The sequence below is a fragment of the Mchenga conophoros genome, linkage group LG5 (genome assembly GCF_057382185.1).
Source record: "Mchenga conophoros isolate Kocher_MC1m ecotype Shallow Benthic linkage group LG5, M_conophoros_male_GT1.1, whole genome shotgun sequence".
Taxonomy (NCBI): domain Eukaryota; kingdom Metazoa; phylum Chordata; class Actinopteri; order Cichliformes; family Cichlidae; genus Mchenga; species Mchenga conophoros.
This window is the reverse complement of record NC_140530.1, coordinates 1,193,523-1,208,522: the sequence shown is the minus strand read 5'-3', so window position 1 is coordinate 1,208,522 and position 15,000 is coordinate 1,193,523.

The window sequence follows — 15,000 nt, the reverse complement described above, 5'->3', positions numbered from 1 at the left end:
CCGAGTGCTCAGTGAATACCTCAGGCAGCAGAATCCCAAGAAAGAGGAGGGAGACGAGGAACCATCATGGAAGGACAGGCCCCTGCACGGTATGTACCACCGGCAGATAGAGGAGGTGGCTGATATCCAGAAATCCTACCAGTGGCTGGACAAAGCTGGACTGAAAGACAGCACAGAGGCACTAATCATGGCAGCACAAGAACAAGCTCTGAGTACAAGATCCATAGAGGCTGGGGTCTATCACACCAGGCAAGACCCCAGGTGCAGGCTGTGTAAAGATGCCCCAGAGACAATCCAGCACATAACAGCAGGGTGCAAGATGCTAGCAGGCAAGGCATACATGGAACGCCATAACCAAGTGGCCGGCATAGTGTACAGGAACATCTGTGCCGATTATAACCTGGAAGTCCCGAGGTCAAAATGGGAGATGCCCCCAAGGGTGGTGGAGAATGACCGAGCTAAGATCCTGTGGGACTTCCAGATACAGACGGACAAAATGGTGGTGGCTAACCAACCGGACATAGTGGTGGTAGACAAACAGAAGAAGACGGCCGTAATGATCGATGTAGCGGTTCCCAATGACAGCAATATCAGGAAGAAGGAACACGAGAAGCTGGAGAAATACCAAGGGCTCAGAGAAGAGCTCGAGAGGATGTGGAGGGTGAAGGTAACGGTGGTCCCCGTGGTAATCGGAGCACTAGGTGCGGTGACTCCCAAGCTAGGCGAGTGGCTCCAGCAGATCCCGGGAACACCATCGGAGATCTCTGTCCAGAAGAGCGCAGTCCTGGGAACAGCTAAGATACTGCGCAGGACCCTCAAGCTCCCAGGCCTCTGGTAGAGGACCCGAGCTTGAAGGATAAACCGCCCGCAGGGGCGTGCTGGGTGTTTTAAATTTTTTTCATATATATATTTCTGTGCTCACAAATGATAAAATCTCTAATAAAAGAGCTGGGTGTTTTATATATATATATATATGCGTGTGTGTGTGTGTGTGTGTGTGTGTGTGTGTGTGTGTGTGTGTGTGTGTGTGTGTGTATTGAGAGAGAGAGAGAGAGAGAGAGAGAGAAATAAACACACACCCTTTGGTGAATATGTATATCATCAATTTTCAAAATGGAAATTGTGACAGTTACGATTATTACCATATATTTGGGCTACAGAAATACACTCAGTCAAGTGATATCCTTTGCAATTTAACACAGTCTTGAATTACAAAATCAGTAATCATTTCAGGCATCAGTTAGTTACCAAGATTTTGTTAAGTAATCTATTAAATGTAGGTCTTTGCATTAATTGGTATTTGTCATAATCATAACATCATAAATTCACCTCTAGTAGAGCCTTCTTGATTTCTTCATCTGGTATATCATCAATTGGAGCCTCAAATGTCTTGTCTTTTCCAACAAGCTACATTAAGAAGTTTGGAGATAAACAACATGGCCATGGACCACCATGGACAATGGAAACTGCAATCATTCTTCCAATGTAGAAATATTCATTTTCATCTGCAGCTAAAGATAAAGACATTACATTATAATAAAGTAATTTTGACCATGGAAAAAAATGTGAAAAAAAATAAACACCTTTACTATGAAACGTGAGATATTTGGCATAGTCTTTTCCTTCGAATATTCTTCTCGTCCTTATGGCTTCCATCAAAAGGGTGAGAAATTCTCGGGTAGGCCCACCTGTGTCTATTGCCTCTTCAGCCTGCCCCACGTCATCAGAGAATTTCACCATCATGCCAGAGTTGGGACTATATGAAGACCTTCTGACGCCTCGGTAGGCACCATCCCAGACATTGGCTCGGTTAATCTTCAGAGCCAGATTTGAGATGACATGTGCAGCCGTCAATCCATCAGGTTCATCACTGTAGAATCAGTCAGTGAAAAGCAACTAAATATTTACACTGTTTACACTTTATGTTTTTCTTGTTTAATATCTTTTAAGTAATGTTTCTTGCTTTATCAATTGGCCCAACCAACCGCTTCATTAAGATGGCCCACTCTACAGAGTGGGATTCTGTCTGATATTGGGCCGCCGTTGTGTTGCTTTGAACGTGTATTTTTTTGGTGGTTTAAAAAAATGTGTTTTATTTGTTTAATAAATCATTTTGACCAGTAAACATGTTCAAACATGCACCATGGTGTGGTCTTTCTTTGCTTGTGACTTCTTGATGTTGGTAAATACAATAATTGAAAAATACCACGTTACATATAATATACATATAATAATGTACAACACATTATGGAGTATGCTTCTGCTCTGAGGTCCCGCCTCCATGCACTTATGCAGTTAATCGCTAGACAGGTATATTTATAAATAATATTATATTAGGGAAATTTTCCCAGACATATTTTTGACCTGGGGGTAGAATTGATTGTGAAATGGAAAAGGAAAATGCTTATGAACTTGCAAATGAAAAACATGATGCATTTAAAGTAGCCCTTTTCCATTTATATTTAAGAAGAGAATTTGTTCCACTGTGCGATGGCTGAACCTGTTCCTTTTCGTGGAGATCATTTCTCCTGCCTTAAGGAAAATCCCTTCACATGGCCCAGAGGAGGCTGGAGTGCAGAGAAACTGGTAGAGATGCAGGTATACAGTCTACCTGGGCCCCACAAACTATCAGCTAAAGAGAATAAATACATTCAATTGCTGCACATTTGGCAGACTAACATTTTCAGATTAATTAAACAAAATATATATTTTCACAACATTACATGTAAAGAGTCAAGTGGAAGTTTTTCTAAAGTTATTTAATGATATTTATATTATGGAAGCAGAGTTTTGACATTTTACCTTTTTCCAGTTTTCAGATAAAATAAACACGCACAAAACAAAAGCAAACGGCCAGAACACAAAGCTGGAAAACCCACCGGATTGACAAAAATCAACTCAAAATCCTCCCACACAACAGAACCTCCTCTTTTCCTCACTGGTTCCAAATCTCTCAGTGGAATGATCAGTGGTTCGCTATCTGTCACCATCAAAACACCACAAATCCCCCGAATGATTCGCTTCCTTATAAACCATTGAATCAGACACTGAAGCAGTTAGGCTCTAAATGAAGCTTCAGACGTCACTGATCACGTGACTCTGGCCAAACGAATCAAGCTTCGACACAGTCTGAAGCAGTGTGTTGATTTTTTTGACACATGCTTCAAGCGGGCCATCACTAGTGACAGGCAATTCTATTTAACTTACGTTCTGACAAAAAGTCCTCAAGTGTGCAGACAAATAGTGTAATTCTTTGGTAAGACTTGCCAACGGCCTCTTTGTAGAGTTCAATCGTAAAGGGTGTGTTAGCTCCTGGAATATTTTTTATTTGAGAGCCATCAGGGTAGAGCAGGAGGTATTCTCCATCTTTCATATCTTGGTTGAAATCTTTCAGTTTTTTAATGGCAGCACCCAACAGCCTCTCAGATGACCAGCTTGGGTCAACATGTAATGGTAGTGATTTCCCTCTTATGGGTCTCATGCCAGTCCTCTTTTTGTTCACGATCCCAACAGAAATCTAGATTACATTTCAGGAAAAAAAGTGGTCACATATTAGAAAAGTGTTGTCAGACAACAGATTAACATTTAAAAAACTTTGTATTTATTCCTCCACTGTTTTCCTTGATTTCTTTTTGGATTTTGAGAACATCCTCCTTTCTGCCTGTTTACCTTCACGGTACTTGAAGAACAGCTGAACAACTGTCTTGGCTGAACAGGAGAAAAGGGTGAAAGACAGAGAGACTCTTTATTGCTCTATTGTTGTTTATATGTCTGTGAAGGTTCTCAGTCATCCAGGTCATCGTAGTCAAAGGAGCTTGCAAAGAAAAGCGTCTGGACTTCTTTAAGTTGCTTGAAGACGTTTCACCTCTCATCCGAGAAGCTTCTTCAGTTCTAAGGTCAAATGGTGGAGAGTCCCAGATATAAACCTAGTGGGAGTTTCCCCCCACAGAGGGACAAAGGACCCCCTGATGATCCTCTAATCGCCTGAGCCAAGGTGTGAAACTGGGTGTGGGTCCCAATCAGCCAGAGTTTCGGGTGAGTTCATTGTGAAACCTGGCCCCACCTTATCATGCGAATTCCTGAGGTCAGATGGCCGAGGATGTGAGTGGGCGTTAAGGCGTCTGGGAAGGGATCTTGTTAGGGAGTTTTTATTGTTTTATTTGCTTATGCTTCAAAAGTTATGTTACACATATTCCACCAGACACAGTTTTCTGTAGAAACAGGAAGCTGACCCTGTGACACTGACAAGAGACCAGCACAGAAATACATATCCGCAGAAGTTGACTTGCATTATATTATTCTTAGAAATTGACTTGCAACAAACATACTTTGTGACACACACACACAGCTTACACACACAGCTAACGCACAGACAGCATCAGGACCTGCGTAACAGGAAATGTGATTATATTTGCATATTGACGATGTAACCTATAAAAATAAACGAATGCTGCAGTTCGGTGTGATTTGCTCTGAGCTTTTCACCCGTGCCGCACGTTGTCAATCTTAAGTGTCTCAGTGTTGTTTATTCACCTGACTGTTTGTTAACTGTAAATCTCTGACATTTAATTGGTCCTTCGAAGCCGTTAATGGACTGGTATTAATAATACTATTATGCTCCATTTCACAGTGGTATCCTTCCTCAAGTCCCGACGCCGTGACAAGCCTGCGTCGAAGTCTCTGCAGAGCGCCCTCCAGGAAGGGTTGAAAGTCCAGGGACGCTAAATTCGGGTCCTGGCCGACGTTATACAGGCCCACGGCGCTGGGGCTTGAAAGTGGACGCCCGACAGACCGGCAACAGCGAAGCCAGGTGATTATTCCACATTTGACACACCTTGCGTAAAACGATCGGCTGGGACAGTCTGTCTGCTCTAAGTATATTAAATAGGAAGTGACCTATTCGCTAACATAAGTCTATAGAAAGACTGACTATCCGCTCACCTGTAAGAGGTTGGTAGCCTGATAGAATTGATTGTCCGCTCACCTGTGAGAGGTTGGAAGCCCGACAAGTTACCCGCTCGCCTGAAATAGGGCTGGAAGCCGTGTAACGGTTAGCAGCACGCCTGAAAGACGGCTAGTGGTAGATACTAAAGAGAGGCCCAGACTGTCCAGCATAAATCTTGCGCGCATAAACTGTTTTTACTGTTTTGTTGATTTAACAGCACATTAAGGTGGCTGAACTACTCCACTGAATTGTTTACCGTTGATAGCTCACGTACTGGCTGAATGAGGAAAAAGTTGTGCGTCATCACGTAAAATCGACAACCGCTTTCAAGAATAGCTTGAAAGTAGAAGCCTGTTGTTGATAACTTCTCTCATTCTTCGTGCCAGTGACAGCTTCACGGGTCTGTCTGTATATTTAACTCGATAAAATACCTTGTAAACAAACCTTCTACAAAACGAAACCAAATGGTTTGCAGTCCCTCTGCAGTAACTATTTTAAGAGGAACCTTACAAACAGAACTAAACAATGAAATATAGTTGGCATGACGATCATGCCCAGATTGTATGAAATAAATAAAAGGAAATCATTCACATGAAAACCTTTTCTATAAAAAGAGAGATGCATAAGGTAGATTAAGGCTGTCTCATTGTTCAGCCGAGGAAAGTGTGTGAAAAGGTAAATGTCTCCAGCCTGGGTGAGGGTGGGACTGCAGCCCACCCGAAGCCCTTGATGGATACAAAATAAAATATAGAAATAAAAATAATAATAAATTACTTGGTTCGACAGGCAACAGAGAGAATGAATGTGACTGAAGGTTGGATCTGAGATGAGGCAAACAGAAGACCAGTCTAAAAAGTAGGCACAAACCTGCTCAGAGAAAAAACAAATTTGTACAGATTGGATGAATTCTAAATTATCTGTTTGCTGAGTAAAATGATCCAAACTATTGAATTGGCTCAGTAGTAGTATAGTGATTTACACTGATAAAATGTTGTAATATACTGTTGTTATTATATGGAAAGAAAAAGATGATAATATTAATAAAAATATAATATTAATGACAAGTATCCTAGTCAGTATGATGTGAGATGGATAATTGTTATGACGTAGTCTGCATCAAGTTTAAGGTTTGCTCAAACTCAGTATAATGGCATATGAGATGAAGAAAATAAAGGCAATATCTAAACCAATTAGGTGCATAGAGGCACTTAACCTGCTTGAAAACCTGTCATTTATCCTAGATAAATATTACTGAGATGTAGAGCACATTTATAATAACAACTAATAAGCCAAACCCTGTAGATAACAGCTAAAGCTACAAGATTGAGAAGCTGATTTAAATATGTGGACACTACTAAGCTAATGAGCGAATTAAACATTTTTATTTATTTGTTTTTAGAGCAGAAGCTGCATAGAGGACAGCACAGGGAGCTATCTATCAATGAATAGGAAACACACATACACAAATTGTTACATGTGAAATTATTTTTGGAAAGAATCAGAAGTGAGATGGTTTTGAATTAAGAAATCAGTGAAAAGATGCATGAATTAAACCTAATAATAACATACAGAGGCAATGAAGGAAGCAGCTTACACTCACTGAACATTAACATGCATAGGAGATGTAATGAAGACCTGCTTACACTTATACACATAACATGAGTTGGTATTTCTGACCAGAGAGAGGGAAACGGGTAGTTTAAGTACTCAGGATAATAATGAAAATGTCTTAGTTGTGTTTCTTCAGGAGCAAAGCAGACCTGGACCAATTCTCCAGGTGCAGCGGTCGGAAGAAACCCATAGGTTAGCAAATTTGGGAAATAAAACTGACTGCTTAAGCGGAGAATTGTGCAGGAGTCTGAAACACTGCAAAAGCAACATATGCAAATTCACGTACATGATTTACAAATGCCCAGTTTTAGAGCTGTAAACTGTGAGCAATTCAAAGTTTAAATATATGTATATATAGAGAGATAAAAATAAGAAAACTTTAACTTCAAAGTTGAAATATGTAAGATGTGTGAAATGTGTGAATTCTTTGAAAAACTAGAAGGTATCTAGGAATGCCTCAGGTGAAAATGTAATGAACAAAAAAAGAACCAAAGACGAGGAAGCAAAGAGCAATGGAAACACGGACGTGTATAACATAGAACAATTACTTCTAGGCTCTGAACACAAACCCTCTGTTGTCAGATCTAGCAGATCCAGTTGTAGTAAAAACTACCACAAATCACAGGCCAGTTAAACCACAATATCCCTTAAGCACAGAAGCAAAAACAGGGATCAGGCCAGTAATTGCAGATATGGAAAAAGCAGGCATTTTAGTAAAAACAACTGAAACAACCTGTAATACTCCGATTTTCCCAGTGAAAAAAGCAAACACGGGGAAATATCGACTAGTACATGACTTTAGAGCAATAAATGACATAACAGAACAAATCCCACCTGTGGTGGCAAATCCACACACCATTTTAAATCAAGTAACACCAAAGGAACAGTGGTTTTCTGTGGTAGACCTATCCAATGCTTTCTTTTCTGTACCACTACATTTTGACTCACAAAAGCTATTTGGACTCACTTTGGACGACCAGAAGTATACCTATACAAGGTTGCCTCAGGGATTCCAGAACAGCCCCACCCTGTATGCAGAAGCTTTAAAGAAATCTATGTCATTATGCACGCTCCCTGCCACAGGTCAGTTTTTTCTATACGTTGATGATATTCTCGTTACAGGAGACACGCAACACTTAACAGAGCAGGGTCATAAAGTCTCACAACACAAGTTACAGTTGTGGGGCAAAGAGGTTACGTACCTCGGACATAAGCTTACAGGAGAAGGCAGAACACTGTTAGACAGCAGAAAACTAGCAGTGCAGAATGCCCCAAAACCATGACCCAGCAACACGCTCAGACACAAACTGGTTCACCCGAAAGACAAAACGCCAAAACACAAACTTAACAATGTGGTGTATGCTGTACAGTGCAGCGAGGAATGCTCAGACCTCTACATTGGAGAGACCAAACAGCCACTTCACAAGCGCATGGCACAACACAGAAGAGCCACCTCCACAGGACAAGACTCAGCAGTCCATCTGCATCTTAAGGATAAAGGACACTCTTTGAGGATGCCAATGTTCACATTTTGGACAGAGAGGACAGATGGTTTGAAAGAGGAGTGAAAGAAGCATCTATGTCCACTGTGAGCGACCATCTTTGAACAGAGGCGGGGGTTTACGACACCAACTCTCTGCCATCTATAATCCAGTTTTGAGATCCTTCCCAGACGCCTTAACGCCCACTCACATCCTGGGCCATCTGACCTCAGGAATTCGCATGATAAGGTGGGGCCAGGTTTCACAATGAACACACCCGAAACTCTGGCTGATTGGGACCCACACCCAGTTTCACACCTTGGCTCAGGCGATTAGAGGATCATCAGGGGTCCTTTTGTCCCTCTGTGGGGGGAAACTCCCACTAGGTTTATATCTGGGACTCTCCACCATTTGACCTTAGAACTGAAGAAGCTTCTTGGATGAGAGGTGAAACGTCTTCAAGCAACTTAAAGAAGTCCAAACGCTTTTCTTTGCAAGCTCCTTTGATTGTTGTTTATAATTCAAAAGCAAACATGAAAAAGTCATTATTCAAAAAACTTATGAACATAATGCACCTAACACTCTACCTCTTCCCCACAGTCACATCCAGCAGAAAAATGTCTTTGCTTTCAGTCACATGACACCAGGTGTCTATAATTTCCCAATTAAAACAATACTTTTTCATTTATGACACTATAGGAGCGCCGTCGCCCGAAAAGGAGACGTTATCGACCATCTCTTCCTTCTGTAATTATTGGAAACGTAAGATCTTTGCCCAATAAGATGGATGAGCTCATGTCGCTAACCTGGTCACAGAGGGAGTACCGGCAATGTAGCATCATGATGCTAACGGAGTCGGGGCTAACATCGCTAACTCCGGACACAAGCGTGACACTACCGGGATTCCAGCTGCTGCGAGCGGACAGGACCAGAGACAGCGGTAAGAGGAAAGGAGGGGGACTGGCAGTTTTTGTGAACGACAGATGGTGTAACCCTGGGCACATCACTGTGAAAGAACAACTCTGCAGCAGAGACATTGAGCTGTTAGCCGTTAGCATGCGTCCGTACTACCTGCCCCGGGAGTTCTCGCATGTTATCGCGATAACAGCGTATGTCCCCCCCTCGGCCAACGCGGATGCAGCCTGTGACTCTCTCCACTCTGTGGTCAGCAGACTGCAAACACAATCACCGAGAGCCCTTCTCATAATATCAGGGGACTTCAATCATGCCTCACTGGACTCCACACTGCCCACCTTCACCCAGTATGTGACCTGCCCAACCAGAGTCAATAAAACACTGGACTTACTGTATGCCAATGCTGAAGAGGCATACAGTTCATCACCTCTCCCTCCCCTGGGCAGATCTGATCACAACCTGGTGCACCTTGTCCCTGTGTATGAGCCCTTAGTGCGCAGGGAGCCACCAGCCACCCGCACAGTACAGAGATGGTCAGAGGAGAGCGAGGAGGCTCTTAAGGATTGTTTTGAGTCGACTGTGTGGGAGGTGATTTGTGATGACCACGGTGAGGACATCGACAGCCTTACTACATGCATTACTGACTATATAAACTTCTGTGTGGATAACACTGTACCTACCAGGACTGTACGGTGTTTCTCCAACAACAAACCTTGGATTACCCCAGAAATTAAAACCGTCCTCAAGCAGAAGAGGAGGGCCTTCAAATCCAGAGACAAAGAGGAGTTGAAAAGGGTGCAGAGAGAGCTGAGGGGACTGATAAGGAATGGGAAGGAGAGCTACAGGCAGAAGATGGAGAACCAGCTTCAACAAAACAGCGTTGGTGAAGTCTGGAGAGGCCTCAGAACCATCTCGGGCCACAAACAGCAGAACTCTCTGCCTGGGAGGGATGTGAGATGGGCAAATGAACTGAATCATTTCTTCAACAGATTTGACTCAGCCATGAGACAGTCTGCAACATCGGCTGCAGACTCACCCACCCCCACTGCTGCTGTTCCACCTCAGACACTTCACACCTCCTCTATTCACCCTGCTCACTCCCCCCCACCCCCAACAACAGCATCCAATACACACTCAACACAAGGCTCCAGCCTGTCTCTCTCAACCACCCAGGTTAGGAGGGAACTGAGGAGGATTAATGGCAAGAAGGCAGCGGGTCCAGATGGCATCAGCTCGAGGGTCGTCAGGTCCTGCGCGGACCAACTGTGTGGGGTGATGGAGCACCTCTTCAACCTGAGCCTGAGGTTGGGAAGAGTCCCACAGCTCTGGAAAACCTCCTGTGTTGTACCAGTGCCAAAGACTTCACGCCCCAAGGACCTCAACAGCTACAGGCCGGTGGCTCTGACATCCCACCTGATGAAGACCCTGGAGCGGTTGGTCCTGGCTCAGCTTCGGCGCCTAATAAGCTCATCACTGGACCCACTTCAGTTTGCCTACCAGCCTGGCATTGGAGCGGATGATGCCGTCATTCACCTCCTACATCGTTCCCTCGCTCACCTGGAGACCGCTGGAAGCACTGTGAGAATCATGTTCTTTGATTTCTCCAGTGCCTTCAACACTATTCTTCCCTCAGTTCTGAAGGACAAGCTGGAGAACTCTGGAGTGGACCATCACCTCACTACCTGGATCCTGGACTACCTCACCGACCGACCACAGTATGTGAGGACTCAGGGCTGTGTGTCGGGCAGGGTCGTCTGCAGTACGGGGGCCCCACAGGGAACGGTTCTGGCTCCGTTCCTCTTCACCATCTACACTGCAGACTTCTCCCACAACTCCACCCAGTGCTTCCTGCAGAAGTTCTCTGATGACTCTGCAATAGTCGGCCTCATCACTGATGGGGACGACAAGGAGTACAGAGGACTGACTCAAGACTTTGTGGACTGGTGCCAGCTGAACTACCTCCAGATCAATGCCAGTAAAACCAAGGAGCTGGTGGTAGACTTCCGCAGGCACAAGCATTCTCCACTGCAACCACTGAACATCCAAGGTATGGACATCGAGGCTGTGGACAGCTACAGGTACCTTGGTGTTCATCTGAACAACAGACTGGACTGGACTCATAACTCAGACGCCCTCTACAGGAAAGGGCAGAGCAGGCTGTACCTGCTGCGGAGACTCAGGTCGTTTGGAGTGGAGGGCCCACTCCTGAAGACCTTCTATGACTCTGTGGTGGCTTCTGCTATCTTTTATGGTGTGGTCTGCTGGGGCGGCAGCATCTCTGCTGGGGACAGGAAGAGACTGAACAGGGTGATCCGAAGGGCCAGCTCTGTTCTAGGATGCCCTCTGGACCCAGTGGAGGTGGTGAGTGACAGGAGAACGGCGGCTAAGCTGTCATCCCTGATGGACAACGTCTCCCACCCCATGCAGCAGACTGTGACAGCACTGAGCAGCTCCTTCAGTGGGAGACTGCGGCACCCACGGTGTGGGACGGAGAGATTTCGCAGGTCTTTCCTCCCCACTGCTGTCAGACTCCATAATAAAGACTTTAACTGATCAAGCACACACATCCACACATATGCAATAATACTAAGTGCAATAATCCTTTCTGTCATCGTTGTATTTTTACTCAGTTGTATATAGTATTTGTATTTGTATTCTATTTTTATCTTATTGTATATTTATTTTATTTTATTCTACTGTATATAGTATTTTATTCTATTCTGTACAGTTGTGTACTGTATTTATTCTTATTGTATTCTAATTTTTGCCTCATAACTTTTGCACTGTCCACTTCCTGCTGTGACAAAACAAATTTCCCACGTGTGGGACTAATAAAGGTTATCTTATCTTATCTTATCTTATCTTATCTTATCTTATCTTATCTTATCTTATCTTATCTGTAAAGTACAAACACCTGAACAAATCTTGCCCTTTTCAATGTTTTCCTTATAGAACGAGTTGGAGTTACAATAGCAGGAAGCTCACACAAAATTACCTCTTGAGTGTTCTTGTTCTGTGGAAGCATCTTTAGCTGCTACAAAACTTACGTCTTTTCCAAAGGAACAGCAAAATGTTGTCAAGTTCTCAAACTGGAGTCCACAGAATGGACAATACATCTTATCCTGAAAAACACGAGTTCATGATTTTAGCAATTTACTTTACAAAGCAGTCAAATAAAACATTGTGTTGGTTTCAACAGACGACGGATTTTTAGGCTAATACTTTTTTTTTTTTTATAATTCAAGTATTATTAGATTTTGCATTTTATAACAGCAAATACAGAGATGTAACAACCAAAAGCAAGAAGCAAACAAACAAAAACAAAAAACAAAATAAATAAATAAATAAAAAAAAACCACAACGAAACAAAACAAAACAAGTGAGGTTTTAACATATGTTGTATTAAGCTTTTAGGCTAATACTTAACATCTAATAGCAAAGACACAGTGTTGGGAAGGTTACTTTTAAAATGTATTCCATTACAGATTACAGATTACATGCCCCAAATGTATTTTGTAACATTCCATTAAGTTACTCAATGACAGTAACGTATTCTGAATACTTTGGATTACTTAATAATATATTATCATGCTGTTTACAACTACATGAATGCACTATTGCTGTGTGATTTATTACTATTACTGAAGGTTACTCTCCACACCAACACCAGCTAGATGTTTAAATCTTAATATAAATGAGTAACAGTAGGTGGACATTAGGTAAGGCTGCACTTTTTGCAGCGATCTCGTATAGAAACTATTCCTCGCGTATATAAAACAGGTCCGCGGCTCCGAGCCGTAGTAAAGGGACCTCTGGCTGATACGTCTGGTTCGTGTCGGGCTCGTAGCTGAAAACTAGCTTTACTTTGTTGTCTGGGTCAACTTTGCTAGCAGAGACAGAGAGAGGCGTCGAAAGACTGCTCCAACAGAACTTATTGTTTCAGAGGAAAACAGGAACACAGTGTACAGTCGAGTCTTAACAGCTTACTTACAGCTGGGCTCGTCAGGCTCTCTGTTTGGCTGCAGTGGTTATTATTATATTTACATGCTTCCAGCTCCCGTTTCTGCTCGGTGACAGCTCCTACTTTTCCTTTCTCTCCCTCCTCACAGACACATCACGGGTACAGCAGTCCATTCTCCCTGCAGCACGGACTACACTGCCCATCAGGCTGCATGCTTTAAGGCGATGCCTGTAACACTTCCTGTTGCCTTCATATTAAATCATTTTTTAAATAATAATTATTGAAAATATTTCTTCACGTCACTATGCGGCCGCAAGTAGAGGTAACATGGGCCGCGAGACTGAGACACAGACATCAGAGCCTCTGAATGCGTGTTTTGTTTGAGTTTCCACCGGCGTGGAAACCAAAAACAGAGAGGGGACAGCCGAACATATGTAACAGGAAAAGACCGCCGTGTAATCCATTTATTTCATCAAAGTAACTGTATTCTGATTACCACCTTTTTAAACGGTAACTGTAACGGAATACAGTTACTCATGTTTTATATTTTAAATACGTGACGGCGGTTCATGTACTCTGTTACTCCCCAACACTGCAAACATATCTGTAGTATGATAAGAATCATGAAATTACAACACATTTACCTCTCCTTCACTCCTTTGAAGTGTCTCCCAGTTCCTTGGTTCGTGCAACTGGTCCGTCTGGTTATCGTCTCCCCAGAAACATTTCCATTGTGTCTTGTGTGCTTTTGCAGCATTTTTCTTTTTGCAAGTGTTTTCTGAAGTTGCTGTCTGTTTGGCCTCTCAGGGCCACCGTACTTACTTCACTCGAGCACGATATGAATAATTTAATCTACCCTCTCTGCATATCATGTAGTTTCTACACTACATAGTTACACTTAACTTTAAAGCATGACACAAGATGCTTACATAAATCCACGAGATGGCCAATCCCTTTTTTCCAGTGTTTCCACTCTGTTGGCACCAGCCCTGGAGGGTGTCATGGTTGACCCAGGCACAGATCGATCTGGTATGAATGCTGATTCTTGGTGATCTGTATGTTTGATTTGGCAAAGATGTTATGCTGAATGTCCTCGATGCCCTCCTCGTTTATCCAGGCTTAGGACCTGTGCTAGGAGCATGCTGGCTTATGACCCCTGTGCCTTTCTTAGAGCCAAATATGGAGTAATGCTTGGCTTTTATCTGTAGGCAAATAACCTACCTAATTACATTACCTATCCAGGTGATGATAACCACCTACACCCGCCATTTGAATATGAAATCATCATGGGATGAAGGTGAACAATTAATCAAACAACACTCTGAATAAATGGTCAGATGAATATGGGAGCAATAGAGGCATAAAAATGCTAGCAGTAAAAAATAATAGTAAAGAAGTCAAATATGGCACCAAGGCCAAGAATGAACACAATCTAATATATACTAATTAAGTTTTTAAGAGCATGTATGATGGGCACACACTGAGTTATTTGATGGCGTTTTTGACAATAACATGTTAAACTGCAGCATAGGTGCATTGTGCTTTTTATGGATGTTTACATTTCTTACACATTTTGTACACATCTAATGTTTAAATCCAAACAAAAGGAACTGTACGTGTCATCTGTAACACACCCATTCTCTGAGTATATGTGGGTGAATCTGCCTTCAGAAGGCCACTCGGGTGGCAGCTCCAGCTCAGGGATGAAAACACCGCTCAGATTTCTTAGCAGGCTTTCAGCTGTCCTTAACATCAGAAGTATTGATTGTGCTCCTCACACTGGCTCAGTGAAGTGTTAGGGGAGAGCTCAGTCTGCTCGGGACTTTACTGTAAAACATGGAGACTGGGTGATTAGGCTAATCAATGTAGGGCTGTCTATCTATCTATCTATCTATCTATCTATCTATCTATCTATCTATCTATCTATCTATCTATCTATCTATCTATCTATCTATCTATCTATCTATCTATCTATCTATCTATCTGTCTGTCTGTCTGTCTGTCTGTCTGTCTGTCTGTCTGTCTGTCTGTCTATCTATCTATCTATCTGTCTGTCTGTCTGTCTGTCTGTCTGTCTGTCTGTCTGT